Source organism: Rutidosis leptorrhynchoides, chromosome 1 (genome assembly GCF_046630445.1).
Source record: "Rutidosis leptorrhynchoides isolate AG116_Rl617_1_P2 chromosome 1, CSIRO_AGI_Rlap_v1, whole genome shotgun sequence".
Taxonomy (NCBI): domain Eukaryota; kingdom Viridiplantae; phylum Streptophyta; class Magnoliopsida; order Asterales; family Asteraceae; genus Rutidosis; species Rutidosis leptorrhynchoides.
The window spans coordinates 143,745,607-143,762,656 of NC_092333.1; positions in this window are offsets into that span (position 1 = coordinate 143,745,607).

Genomic DNA, 17,050 nt, shown 5'->3' on the forward strand with positions numbered 1-17,050 from the left:
CTATATAAACACTCCTAGACTCCTAGTTTCTCATTCACAAATCACACCAAAATCCTCTCTCAAAAACAATCTCTCCCTCTCCCTCTCTTGTGGTATTCGGATCTTCAAGCTTGTTCTTCGTGTTCTTCAAGAATCTTCAAGGAGTTCTTCAAGATTTTTAAGGCTTTGATCTTCCATCTTCATCGTGTTCATCTTTTCTTTGTTAATTATCTTGAATCTTCAAAGGTATAACATAAACCCTAAACTATTTACATAAACTTTAATCTTTGTTAATTCATATTCATATTATAAACTTGTTATTCATAAGTATATACATAAACACTCCTAGATTTATATATACATATATACATGTTAAAAAAAAAAAAATTTATGTATATATACGAATTATATATACATATACATATTAAAACCTTAAACCCTAATACTACTTATACTAGTACTTAACATGTATACACTATTACTATTACTAGCACCTATAACCTACTACTTATATTGTAGCACAAAAATATTTTGGGATATGTATTAGAGATGTATAGATCTTCGAACTTTCTTGACGAATGGTTTCTACGAGATTCTAGGCAGAGGGTTTGGATTTCCGATTTAAAGGGTCCTATGGCTCAAGCCCCTAGATCTAAATTAGCCATTTGAAGGGAAAGGGGTGATTGGAAGCTTATCTAATACGGCAAGTATCCTAAAATGAAAAACACTCATAAAAGTAGAAACTCTCTAGTCATAGAAACTTAGTAAAATAAGAAACTTTCTAAAAATGGAAACTTTATAAAAACAGTAACTTACTAGGAATAGAAACTTAGTAAAACAAACTATACTTAAACACATACTTAAACTTAAACATGGGCAAAACACTTAACTACTCTTAAATGTCAATAGGTTGACTTTCCTACTCACTCGTTCAACTCTTTATTCCGAGAAATAACTCTCTCTCTACTTACTAAGGTGACTTTCATAGCCCCACTCTTATTGCTATAGCACTTTTTATACTTACTAGGGTGAGACACATGCTGCTTTTATATTTTAAACAACTTAGACACAAGTACGAACCTAAACTGTACTATGACTAGCTTATGCTACTAAGACCCCACAGTGATATTTTTTAATTGCTTTCAGGATAAGGCATTCTTAATTATTGGGGGTAGGCCTATCGGGAGTAACGTCCCCGATACATTTGATCGTGATGTCTTTGTATTACTTAATAATGATTTAAACATGGTGATAAGGTACTGCCAACTTATCATCGGGGCAACAAAACAAACGTTTAGTCTAAAATATCACGAATCAGTACTACTTTTGGATCTGCGAGATCTACTTTTTGATCCTGCGGGAGATCAACTTTACAACTAAATTTTGTGGTCTAAAAACAACGATAACTACTTTTGTTAAACCTATGAACTTCACTCAACCTTTTTGGTTGACACTTTAGCATGTTTTGTCTCAGGTGCTGTTTGATTCAAGCTTTCTTATCTACTACTTATGTGATGCTACTTTCACTTAGGATCAAGAGATATCGCATTTATTACTTCTGCATATGAACAATTACTTTATCGTTATTTCCATTATTGTAACGACATTTCATTTTTCGCTGCGTACTCAATAAAGTTAAATTTTCTCATTTAGTATTGTTCTCGTATTATAATATGTTGGTTTATTTGATATTAGTAATGTTTCTTCCAGACCCTATTGGGAGGACGTTACAGATTGGTATCAGAGCATAACCAGGCTGTTATAGAGAACTAGGATTGCATTTTTATGTGTGCCTTACTTGCTAGCTAGGGTGCCATAGCAATCTAGGAAACTATAACCTTTTCTGCCTTAGACTTAAAGCATTTAGAATTGCCTTATAATCTTAACAATCATGCTTTACCAAACTTGACTTAAAGATTCTAATCAAAGTCTCTTTCCTAATGTAGGACTACAACTTTCCTTGACCATAGTGCCTTTAATTGTTGCCTTTAACTGTTAAATGCTACACTATACTTTAGAAACTTTACTTATCTTAGAATGCCGAGCTAATCTAAGAACTCTGCTCACTTTCCTGAGTACTATCCAATTACACCACCGCATCTAAATGCGACACAATGATTTCAGAAATTCTTGACATTCATAAGTCATCTATCATGGTTATGTGTATTACATATGTATTAAATGAAATATTATCCATGATTTTGAAATTCTTATAATTGTTACTACTCACACTCAAACGTATATAACTCTCTGTTATATCACGTACCTATATGCCTTATGCCTTTATGCATTGGTTTGTGAATTGAAAAATGTCATTGGGTTATCACAGTATACGAATTGAAAGTCTTTAATCAAAAGATTATTATATTACATACTTATCACTTTATGATCTCGACACGTCAAACTGCCATTATTAAAGTAAAGACACATCATATCTTATTATATCTTATCGTATCTATCCTAATAGATTTTGTCTAACACTTTTCCTAAATTCCTTTCATAAATTAGGGAAATCTTTTTGCTATATACACGTATTCGAGGAGACGAATATATCATCCAGTATTCAAAACTAATCTCATATCAAAAACCCTAATTCCAAACACATAATATGGATCCTCGAACTCTTCGAGCTCCAATGGCAGCGTAACCGGAATGAACCAACCAATCAGCCATCATCTATTTTGGATGAATTGGGGATGGGTTCGTAGTAAACTTAATCAATGGAGACAAGAAGAAGGTGATCCCTTCCACCAACCGAATTCACCTCTTGGTGAAGAACCTGAAGCACTTACTGGCGAACCCGTTCGGAACACTATTTTCACCCTCATTTCCAGGATATCCAGTCACGAATATATAATATCTAAAATTTTAGATCTTATTCATCCACTTGTCCGAACCGCCAATCATCCCGGAATAATAGAAGAAGTCAACGAGCTTCGCGCTTAAGTAGTGACTCTGGAGAATATGGTGCGAAACCTACGAAAACCAGCAGCATAACCAGTACCACCAGTACCATCGGCATCACCACCAACATCACCAGCTTCACCAACGAAAACATCCGCATTCCACGCCTCAACATCACACTCAGTACCTCAAACATCAACATCATACGCCCCATAGATACCAAGGAATATTAGTAATAATGAGTTAAGATGTATTGACTCATTCTTCCTGAAGAATTACATATGTATACTTTATATATATGGATTGGAACAATAATAAATCTTTTCATACTAAGCTATTACGTGTGAATCTTAACTAGTATGTACTACTTGATTAATTCATATCATTAATATGCTATGATGTACATCCTTCGTTAATGACTTAACAATCGTTAATCACTGCTTCAACACAATAAACTCCATTTCATAATAAACCAAGTGTATTACTCAAATACATGATTGATTGTATACTTTCATTTTCGATGTACTCGAAACTTTCTAGAAAACATCATTCGTGCCTTATGAATTTCACAAGAATTCCACGAGCACCAACATCATATACTGAGGTATATCAATAACAATGAACGATGAAGTATTGATTCATAACTTCATTAGCGAAATATTTCGCGACAATTATGAAATTTCTAAGGTTTTGGAGATTATTTATTCTCGTTTCAACGGCAAATCAAATGAGTTTAATATTATATTAACTCATTAAATCTATATTATATCTGAAGAATACATATATGAACGTATATCTTCTCTTTTGTACAAACTGTTAATTGTGAAAATATTTTAATGGGTAGGTAATACCCGAGAAATATTTATATCTCACATTAATATGTTACATTGTACATTCTTCAAATTCTGATTCAATAATCAGTAACTATACTACTTACATCCACATATGTATCCGCGCACCAAAGAACAACCATTTTCATTAAAATCAAATTACATATTCTAAATTTGACATATCAGAATTCAAGTAAAGCTATAGCAGATGTTATCTTCCTAAAGATCACTACATTCATGAATTATATTCATTCGTATTCTATGATGCATTATCACATCAAACCACCAAAATTATCATTCATTACTTTTGAAATCAACAACGCCTATTCGTCAACCATTAGATCCATTGACGATTACAATCAGCGTTTAATCATCTAAAAATAAAATTTCTTGAAACCATCTCGGGTTGTCAATCAATGATTCAGATTCGTTAACCTTGAGAATGCTGACGAAGCAGCAAATGCTATAGATGTTCTTAAGGGCTAACAGTTTGATAATAAAGAATGGTACGTTGGAAAAGCCCAAAAGAAAATTTGGAACTGAAAAACGGATTGAGCTAACCATGGAGGAGACCAAGGACAAACACAAGGGCCAAACCCTATATTCAAAGAATCCAGGAAATTCTGAATCCGGTGAAATCTTTAGAGAATATCTTGCTCCAAAGTCATGTTAAAAGCTTGCGGAAAATTTTTCTTCATCAACTTTCGAACTTAGAAATTCCAAAATATCATCATAAATATCCTCTATATTTCGGAAGATATCTTCATAACGATTCATGTCCGCAATTAAGTATCTCTTTGTGATATCTTTATAAAGGAAACTGTTTTAGTTTCTATATTCTGTAAATTCGAGTTTAAATTATAAATGCTTTGAAGAAGTGATTGGGAATTGAAGCATGAGTTAATATAATATAATGACGTCAGACCAACGTGATTATATTACAGTAAGTCATGCTCAGTTTTTAATGGAAGATGATGATTCATAGATTTTATAATCATCATTTGCCATGTTACACGACTCTTACATTCTATTTAACCTCTAAACATATCAAGAAAATATTTTTCTTGATGATTCGGTCTTTTTTGGATATTCTGGTAATATGACAAATCAAATCGTGCTATTACCTTTCCTTTCTACTTTATATATTATGATCATTCAAAACTTCATACCTATGAATTCTAGACCATTACTCGCTTGACTTGAAGTCGGGAAGAAGAAACAAAAACATAAAGCTCCGACATATAAGGGAAAATATAAAGCCCGATAACGACTCCGAAATTACAAACCGTGTATATCAATGCGTATAGCAATATAAAGACACGGGATAATTAAAAACACTATAACCCCAAGAGCATAGAAGAAGTAAACAGATTCCTCTGGCGGTAAAAGAAAAAGAAGAATGACTGCATAGATGGTCAATATAATAACCAGGATCAGAACTGGATTTAGCATTTTCTTAATCTTTTGGAAGTTTGAATTGAGAAAGAAAGTATAGAAGTGGTGAAGATAATGAAACGGAAGAAGCTAATTTATAGCAAAATTCCAAACACATCAATCGAGGCAAATCACCGCATTTAATCAAACAAATCTCAAAATTTCGTAAATACCGGAGAATCAAATCTTATAGATTACGAAGATTTCCTTTAATTCCTTGAATTCCGGAAATCAATCGTGACTACGTCAAAAGTTAAGGCGAACATTTAATTTTCTCATTTCACTCTTTTATGATAGCTTCGTTTATACTCTTCCTATAAACGAATCGTTTTATCCATATTATTCAATAGTGATAAAACTTTATTTTTCAACTTATATTCATCATTAAAATATTCTTGTTGTAAACAATGAAGATCTCTATCAAATTTCATGACTGTGATTTTCACGAACTCCTCTCTGTTTGTCTGCCCTAATATTGTGGCATAAAATGCTCAAGGTTTTAAATGAGTTCAATACCATTCATAACACATTTCATGTATCCAATTTACTGAAATGACTTGTATAACATCATCATTTTGAATGATCTTTGCATTAATGATAAAATGCACTTCGTTGAAGAACCTATAGAAATCATGGAAGGAGAGGTCAAACAAACGCGTAAAAGCAACATACCTATCATTAAAGTCTGTTGGAATTCGCGTAGAGGCCCCGAATATACCTGGGAACGCAAAGACCATATGAAACGGAAATATCCCCATCTCTTCTCAACTGCTGATGCATCCGAGAAGTCTACCTAAAACTTCGGGACGAAGTTTTTATTAACGGGGAGGTACTATAACAACCCTCACTTTTTGACTTCTGAAATTATTGAAATGACCCTAGGGTTTACTGTCTGACTATACGTATTAATTATTTAAGGGTTGTTATATACACAATCAATTTAACGTTGACCAAATAATAAACTTTTATTCGACACTCACTGCTAATTAAAATTTATGCATTTCAATAATATTATTTATAACTATTAATCTATAAGTAATAAATAAAAGGTGACATTTATATAAATAATAAAACAATTGGGAACTAAATAAAAATAAATACAAGTCATGAATTAGTAAAAAGAAAATAATACTTATCATGTAGTAAATGTAAAAATAATAATAAACATAATAATAATAATAATAATAGTAATAATGAGACTAAAGAATCTTAAACAATTACATCCTTATGTTGACTAAAAATAAAGTATAAACTAGTACATCCTTATGTTGACTAATTATAAACTAGTACCACCTTTTGTTGACTAATTATAAACTAGTACCACCTTTTGTTGACTAAAAATTATAAAACAAAATAAAATCATTAATTAGAACATCCTTATGTTGACTAACACTCTAATACTTGCACTATATAAACACTCTTAGACTCCTAGTTTCTCATTCACAAATCACACCAAAATCCTCTCTCAAAAACAATCTCTCCCTCTCCCTCTCTTGTGGTATTCGGATCTTCAAGCTTGTTCTTCGTGTTCTTCAAGAATCTTCAAGGAGTTCTTCAAGATTTTTAAGGCTTTGATCTTCCATCTTCATCGTGTTCATCTTTTCTTTGTTAATTATCTTGAATCTTCAAAGGTATAACATAAACCCTAAACTATTTACATAAACTTTAATCTTTGTTAATTCATATTCATATTATAAACTTGTTATTCATAAGTATATACATAAACACTCCTAGATTTATATATACATATATACATGTAAAAAAAAAAAAAATTATGTATATATACGAATTATATATACATATACATATTAAAACCTTAAACCCTAATACTACTTATACTAGTACTTAACATGTATACACTATTACTATTACTAGCACCTATAACCTACTACTTATATTATAGCACAAAAATATTTTGGGATATGTATTAGAGATGTATAGATCTTCGAACTTTCTTGACGAATGGTTTCTACGAGATTCTAGGCAGAGGGTTTGGATTTCCGATTTAAAGGGTCCTATGGCTCAAGCCCCTAGATCTAAATTAGCCATTCGAAGGGAAAGGGGTGATTGGAAGTTTATCTAATACGGCAAGTATCCTAAAATGAAAAACACTCATAAAAGTAGAAACTCTCTAGTCATAGAAACTTAGTAAAATAAGAAACTTTCTAAAAATGGAAACTTTATAAAAATAGTAACTTACTAGGAATAGAAACTTAGTAAAACAAACTATACTTAAACACATACTTAAACTTAAACATGGGCAAAACACTTAACTACTCTTAAATGTCAATAGGTTGACTTTCCTGCTCACTCGTTCAACTCTTTATTCCGAGGAATAACTCTCTCTCTACTTACTAAGGTGACTTTCATAGCCCCACTCTTATTGCTATAGCACTTTTTATACTTACTGGGGTGAGACACATGCTGCTTTTATACTTTAAACAACTTAGACACAAGTACGAACCTAAACTGTACTATGACTAGCTTATGCTACTAAGACCCCACAGTGATATTTTTTAATTGCTTTCAGGATAAGGCATTCTTAATTATTGGGGGTAGGCCTATCGGGAGTAACGTCCCTGATACATTTGACCGTGATGTTTTTGTATTACTTAATAATGATTTAAACATGGTGATAAGGTACTGCCAACTTATCATCGGGGCAACAAAACAAACGTTTAGTCTAAAATATCACGAATCAGTACTACTTTTGGATCTGCGAGATCTACTTTTTGATCCTGCGGGAGATCAACTTTACAACTAAATTTTGTGGTCTAAAAACAACGATAACTACTTTTGTTAAACCTATGAACTTCACTCAACCTTTTTGGTTGACACTTTAGCATGTTTTGTCTCAGGTGCTGTTTGATTCAAGCTTTCTTATCTACTACTTATGTGATGCTACTTTCACTTAGGATCAAGAGATATCGCATTTATTACTTCTGCATATGAACAATTACTTTATCGTTATTTCCATTATTGTAACGACATTTCATTTTCCGCTGCGTACTCAATAAAGTTAAATTTTCTCATTTAGTATTGTTCTCGTATTATAATATGTTGGTTTATTTGATATTAGTAATGTTTCTTCCAGACCCTATTGGGAGGACGTTACACAAGCCGCATGACAAGCCGAAAGATAAACCAAAACAAACTCTTCAGATTCCCACATAAACTCGGAACCATTTCGATGTCGCCATTGAACTTTAAAGGTCCTCACTTCTTTGTTACGCAACAATTTAACCTTTTCATCGAGAATAGCTATCGGTTCTTCAACATACTCTAGCTTGTTGTTCAAGGTAATCTCATCTAACGACACCCAAGTCGAGTCATCCACAAGACACTTACGGAGATGGGAAATATGAAACGTGCTATGAATCCCCGCAAGCTCTTCGGGCAACTCTAGTCTATAGGCAACCTCACCAACACGTGCCAAAACCTTGAAGGACCAATAAACCGAGGAGCTAACTTTCCTCATTTTTGAAACCGAATAACTCCTTTCCATGGTGAAACTTTAAGCATCACCATGTCGCCTTCTTGAAACTGAATCGTTCGCCTCCCTTTATCGGCATAAGATTTTTGTCTATCTTGCGCCGCCTTAAGTCGAGCCTGAATCATCTCAATTTTACTATTCGTCTCAAGGACCAAATTGGTACTCCCGATTTCTCGTTGTCCCACATCACCCCAACAAATAGGAGTTCGACACCTACACCCATAAAGCATCTCATAAGGTGGCATTCCAATGCTAGTGTGGTAACTATTATTGTACGAGAATTCCACCAATGGTAAGTGCTCATCCCAACTACCGCCGAAATCAATAACACACGCCCTTAACATATCCTCCAACGTTTGGTTCGTACGCTCGGTTTGACCATCCGTTTAAGGATGATACGCCGTGCTCATTTTCAATTGAGTACCCATATCTTCATGAAACTTATTCCAAAACCGAGACGTGAAACGAGTATCTCGATCCGAAACAATAGATATAGGAACCCCATGCCTCGATATCACCTATTTGATAAACAACTTGGACAAAGTCTCTGACGATATCATTTCCCGAATGGGAAGAAACAAAGCACTCTTTGTCAATCGATCAACTATCACCCAAATCGTATCATATAGGGTTCTCGCTGTCTTTGGTAACTTTATAATGAAGTCCATGGTAATGTGCTCCCATTTCCATTTCGGGACTTCCAATGGTTGTAACTTACCGTATGGCTTTTGGTGTTCGGCTTTAACTTGCAAACATGTGACGCATTGTTCAACATACTTAACAACATCACGTTTCATGCCCGGCCACCAATACTCTAACGACCCGTCCTAATCCATCTGGACGAATACATTATAATTGATTACATCGCGAGGTACTTGACCTCTATATGATACATTTTACAAACATTGCATTCGTTTTTAAAAGACAAACTTTCATTACATCAAAAGTTGACGGCATGCATACCATTTCATAATATATCCAACTATAATTGACTTAATAATAATCTTGATGAACTCAATGACTCGAATGCAACGTCTTTCGAAATATGCCATGAATGACTTCAAGTAATATCCTTAAAATGAGCTAATGCACAATGGAAGATTTCTTTCATACCTGAGAATAAACATGCTTTAAAGTGTCAACCAAAAGGTTGGTGAGTTCATTAGTTTATCATAATCATTCATTTCCATCATTTTAATAGACCACAAGAATTTCATTTCCAGTTATCATAAATATACGTCCCATACATAGAGACAAAAATCATTCATATGGTGAACACCTGGTAACCGACATTAACAAGGTGCATATAAGAATATCCCCTATCATTTCGGGAAATCCTTCGGACATGATAAAACAACATCGAAGTACTAAAGCATCCGGTACTTTGGATGGGGTTCGTTAGGCCCAATAGATCTATCTTTAGGATTCGCGTCAATTAGTAGATCGATTTACTAATTCTTAGGTTACCAAGCAAAAGGGGCATATTTGGCTTCAATTATTCAACCATATAATGTAGTTTTGATTACTTGTGTCTATTTCGTAAAACATTTATAAAAGCGCATGTATTCTCAGTCCCAAAAATATATATTGCAAAAGCATTTAAAAAGAGAGCAAATGAAACTCACAATACTGTATTTTGTAGTAAAAATACATATGACGATACTGAACAATGCAAGGTTGGCCTCGAATTCACAAACCTATATCAATTGTATATCTATTAAAACATATAATGAAAATCACATAATTTCCTTTATTATATATTATTTATGTGTTTGTAGTTTATATAATTTATATTAAATTCCCTTTAAAAAAATATATACTTATATTATATCTTAAAGTATATGTTATATGTATTCATTTTATATATATTTAAAATTAAAAAGATTAACATCTATACATTTAGTTATATATATATATATATATATATATATATATATATATATATATATATATATATATATATATATATGTTTAGTATTATATTAAAAATATCTAATTTGTTGTATGTAAGTATTTATATAAGAAATGTTAATATGTCTTATATATATTTAGTATATAGTTGTAGTATATGTAATAAGTAGGTTTCATGTACCGAATATTTATTTGTAAAAAAAAATATGATAGTTTTGATTTTAATGATTTACTAATAGTAGTCCTACTAATAATAACTTTAATAATAACGATAATACTAATAATAAAAATGATAATGATAATAATGATAATACATATGTTACTAATGATTCTAATAATACTAATAAATACATAATGATACCAATACTAATATTAATAATAATAATAATAGTTTGTGTTATTTTGATAATAATAATAATCATAATCATAATAATAGTAATAATACATATATTAGTAATAATAATAATGATAAAAATTATAATTTTTGTAATAATAATAATAATAATAATAATAATAATAATAATAATAATAATAATAATAATAATAATAATTGTGGTAATGAAATCTACCTTCTAAAGCTTTTCTAAAAAAATTATGCCCTAAACCGGATTTGAACTCGAGACCTCTCGCTAACCCGCAAACACACTTAACCATTCCATCTGCCTTGTCTTTCTTACTTATTATGCAACCCATATATACTTATCTAATACTTCCTAAAACCATGTTCATCATCTTCTTTATCCTTGAATTAAAATCAAACAGAGGCAAATTAACAACAACTTAGGATTTATAAACAACATGAAAAAAATAAAAATAAAAGTGTTCTTGTAATTAAGAAAATTAAAAAAAAACTAAAAAAAACTTACTGCTTGCTCGTAACTCTAAAAAAAAATGTTTTCAATTTTGAGTTCGTTTTGGACAATCTTTATAACATGAAATATATTTCAAATCATTCCTAAAAACTTTGTGAATCATCAATTTCAACAGAAACATCAATTAGAACTCGAATTTGATTGTAGAACAATAGTTGACTTTTTAAAATTAAAACTTTGACTCGCAAATTCGAATTCGTTATTAAGAATTGGAACTTGAGATTTTACAGGAAGTTTAAGTAAATGATTCCTAACAACTCTGCATTTTTAGTTTTTGAAATTTATTTCGAATTCAAGTTAGTGTATATCACTGTCAAGAACTCATGAACTCAAAAATTGATTTTGAGATTAAGAATGTTATAGGTTATGATTACAACATGAATTGTGTTGCAAATCATTCCTATAATCTTTATGGATTATCAAATTAACTGGAAACATCAAAACAAACTCGAATTTGATTCAAGAACACTTAGTTGACTTTTAAAACCCAAAACTTTGACTCTCAAATTAGAGATTAATAGAAAGAATTGAGGATTGAAAACTTACGGATAGTTTAGTTAGATGAATTCTAACACTTCTGCATTTAAGGATTTTGAAATTTAACACTAAATTAAAATTTGGCTAAAAAGATGAAGAACAGAGATACGAGCTTATTTTTGGTTTTCTATCTTTCTCAAATGCATATATCTATATAAGGAATGAATTTTATTCTGTAATGTACCTTGAAATTGACAGATAACAAATTGTAGACAAGAAATAAAAATTGATAAAAGTTGAGAGTGATCTGCAACTGATTTTGGAAACTGTCTGTGTACTATCCTTTTTTATATATCATTAATATTAATAATTAATAAATATATATATATATATTAATAATAATAAATCTTTTAATATTATTAATACAAATAATAATACTATTATAAATAACAAGAATGATGATATTTATTAAGCATAATGTTTATAATAATAATATTAATATTAATAATAACATTAATGATAATAATAATACTAATAATACTAATATTAATATTAGTATTGAAAATAACAATAATATTACTAATACAACTAATTCTTAACTTGTAATTACATTTAATATACTAACCTTGCATATTATTAATTATGTAATACTTATTTTATATAATAACACATTTAAATATTTAATATTTAAATATTTTATATATATTACAATATACATGTAATATTAAATTGTATATATATATATATATATATTCATTTTAATAATAGCTTAATTATTTTATACATATTACATTACATTTTCAATTCAATTGATTAAATTATATTTTATTAATTCCAATTAATATATATACTCCTATGTTTATTTTTATTTATATCTATATATGTATATATTTATTTACAGTATTTGTTCGTGAATCGTCGGAAATAGTCAAAGGCCAAATGTATACATGAACACAGTTCAAGGTTTTTGAAATTCAGTTTAACAAACGTTGCTTATCGTATCGAAATAATATAAAGATTAAGTTTAAATTTGGTCGGAAATTCCCGGGTCGTCACAGTACCTACCCGTTAAAGAAATTTCGTCTCGAAATTTGAGTGAGGTGGTCATGGTTAACAATAAATATGTTTTCATGACGCATATGAGTTGTTCAATTGAGTTTTATCATTATTGAGTAATATGGATAAAATAATTCAATTATTCGAAGAGCATGAATGAAGCTGTCACAACAGATTGATATAGAGATTTAACTTTTGACGTAGTCACAGTTGATTTCCGGAATGCAAGGGATTTAAAGAAAATCTTCAAAATCTACAAGATATGGTTCTTCGGTGAATAAGGAGATTAGAATCTCTATAATTAAATACGATGATCTGCCTCGATTACTCTGTCTGATATTTCCATTATAAATTAAACTCTTCCGTCCCATTATTGTCACCATTCCTATACATTTTCTCTCTTAGTTCATACATCCAAAAGATTGTAAAAATGCTTAATCCAGTTCTAATACTTGATATTTTCCTAATTATCATTTCCGTCATCCTTCTTTCCAATCTTCCGCCAGAGAAATCTGTTTACTTCTACTATTACCTTGGGTGATACTATTCTTAATTATACCGTGTCTTTATATTGCTATTCTTATTAATATCCATGGTTTGTGACCTCCGTGTTGTTTTTGGGCTTTATATTTTCTCTTATATTTTGGATCTCTTTGCCTTTTTATTATCCTCTCGACCTCTAGTAAAGCGAGTAACGGTCCAGAATTTGTAAGTATGAAATTTTGAATGAACTTAATGTTCTAAGCAAGAAAGAATGAAATCGCACGATTTGATTTGTCAAATTACCTGAATCACTGAAAATAGAACTATCAAGAATATACATTTTTGATATGTTCAGAAGTTAAGCAGAATGAAAGAGTTATGTAACATGGCATATAATGACGTTATGATCTGTGAATCATTACGTCCCATTAGAAACTCAGCATGACTTACTGTAATATAATCACATTGATCAAGTGTCATTATATTATACTAATTCATGCATCAATTTCTTTACATTTCTCCAGAATTCATTCATAAATTAAACTTAGATTTTACAGAAGTTTTCAATATAATGAAACACAAGAAGCACGAAGAGGTAAATAATTTCGGACGAGAATATTTATGAAAATATCCTCAGAAATATCGAAGATATTTATGATGATATTTTGGAATTTCCAAGTTCGAAGGTTGATGAAGAAAAAATTTTTCGCAAGATTTTAACATGACTTCGGAGCAAGATATTCTCTAAAGATTTCAACGGATCCAGAATTACCTGAATTCTTTGAATATAGGGTGTGGTCCTTGTATTTGTCCTTAGTCTCCTTAGTGGTTAGCTCAATCCATTTTCCAGTTCCAACTTTTCTGAGCTTTTCCAACATACTATTCCTTATCATTAAACTTCCGATGATTAAGGCCGTTTTCGGTTGTCTACTGTTTCTGCTGCTTCATTCAGCTTTTTCAACATTCAGAGTATTGATTTGTAGACTGAGTGCTTTTCAGAATTTTAGAATGAAAGATCATAATTCTAAGAGATAAATGTTATACATATAACTGTTGATGTAGATATGCTGTGAGTTTTCAAAGTACTGATTACCGATTCCCGGTAATTGGTATAGCAGTTCTCGTTACAAGATGCGGATGAGTATATGATAGGGTTTCAATGAATAAATATAATGATTTATTAGAGAGATTTAAGCCAAGAAGCAACGAGGTTGCTGGTACGTCTGCTGGTAATATGGTGGAATATAAAAGGTTCCCCGGTAACAATAAAAGAACACGCATAAATATCAAGGATATAATAAAGTTAATCCGAATGAAAAGTCAAAGTTGACTTGCTGAAGCTGTGACAAAATTGGCTAATTTGGAAAGGGGTTACAAAGTGATTTTCGGTAATAACAACGCCAAAGGAGCTAGCACAGATACGTGTTAAACGTTTACTAAGGTTCCGAGAGTTTTTTTTCAGGTGCATAACTATATGTATCAATCTTTCGTAGATGAAGTTCGGTTGGTTCATCTTCTAGATTGAGGTGTTTTCAAGAATCATGAAAGGTTTGAACGCAGATTGTAATCATCAAAATACAAACGAGGTTTAAGATGAAATCAAGTGGCAAACTTGAAGAATTGTTTAGTTTCATATGTTATAATCAATATTTTAATTCGTTTTAATTGTCCAATGTTATTAGTCCACAGTTAACAGTCCAATAATTCATATATAGTTTAATATATAATATTCGAATTAATTAATACGTATTGTGACCCGTGTACATGTGTAACAACCCGACTTCATAAACTCAAAACGCGTACAAAAAAAAAAAATTTGTATGTCAGTGCATCTGGACGGCGTCCAGAATCCTGGATGGCGTCCAGCTCAGAAATGTGGGACGGCGTTCAAAGTTTGGGACGGCGTCCAGCTCAAACAACTGGGACGGCGTCCCAATGGCCTTCCAGCTACTGATCACGGGTCCAACTCACACGAGCGGAAAACCCGATTCCCGACATTTTCAAACGAAAACCTTTTTACCACAAGTCAATATAAGTGAAACTAAGAGATTTTCATCATCAAATCAAGTTTTACATCAACGGGCCCACATCGCCCATTTACGAGTTTCGTTCAAAAATAAAAGTTTCGACCAAATATAAGTTTAAGTTCCAAACGACACTAGAGCATGGTGTATGGGGTTAAACTACCCAATCTCGATCGAACTCCAAAAGCTAACACCCAAAAGCATCCCCTATCAAAAAAAGCGGGAGACCACTAATCCAATTGAACGCTCTTACCCTTGTCAACGCCCGAGCCTATAAAAAGGTAAACAACGAGAGGGTAAGCAAATCTTAGTGAATGCAATAATTATACGAATACATATATAATTATACCTACTTGCATACACTTACACAATCGCAAACATGCTAGCATACATCATTAGCTTATCGTCGCCATAACAAGCTATAATTCACCAATACCCCCAAGCTAGCATAATAACCGCATATAAATATAACTCGAATAATATAATATGCTTACAACACAAATAACCATGGTTAACCAATAGTACAAGGGAATGGCGCTCGCGAAAACGCCATCGGTGTTCACAACATCCGTTAGGGCACTTAACACCTCGCACCACTAACCCCTAGGGTGGCACCTTAACACCTCGGCACTTCACCCTGAGTGGCATCTTAACACCTCGATGCTTCACTCATTATTTTACGGAGTGGTGTCTTAACACCTCGACACTACACTCCTAGGTGGTATCTTAACACCTCGATGCTACACCCGAGTGGCATCTTAACACCTCGATGCTACACTCTTCACGTGAAACGTGGTGTCTTAACACCTCGACACTACACATTTCACGCTACAACAAATAGATACATTATATACCTACGTATATAATTATTCCACTCACCTCAAAGTCTTCGTGTAAGATAATCGAACTTGCAACGTCAAAGTAACGTACCTATTACATTTTAGCACATAATCAATTCACAACTCAAGTTGGTCAAGCAACTCACTCAACAATCTAGAGTCTTTTGACCCTAAGTGCAATCCCGACCCATTTTGCACTTTTAACCCTAATAATGGGTTAACTTCACCAAAAACCCTAATTATAGCCATTTAAGGTCTTAACACGCATTTAAACACCAAGTTGACTCATTTTCACGCATGCAAGACAACCTAGGTCATCAAAGACCCATTTGACCCATTTCAAGGTCAACATACCCATTTGGGTCACCCACAACCCAAATGACTCCCACTAACACTAACTATAGGTGTACTAGTGATCTATTAGGCCTTTAAGACCCATTTACACATTTCAACATTTCAAAACCCTAAGTTAGTCACCATTTGGGTCTTCGTGACCCAAACTTACCCAAAACCCCCAAATCACTCATACATGGGTTTTATGTACAACATTAACCCAAACCCTAACCCTTAAACATATTAACCAGAGAAATCAAGTTTAGGGCTTACCACCACAATCAAAACGAAGCTAACGAGGAGATGAACAACTTCAATGCTCGAGCTAGAACCCGAAACAAGCTTCTTCCTCTCCTATTTGAGCTTTCTACACTTAAGAGCACTCTCTCTCTCTCTAGAATTGAAGTAGATGATG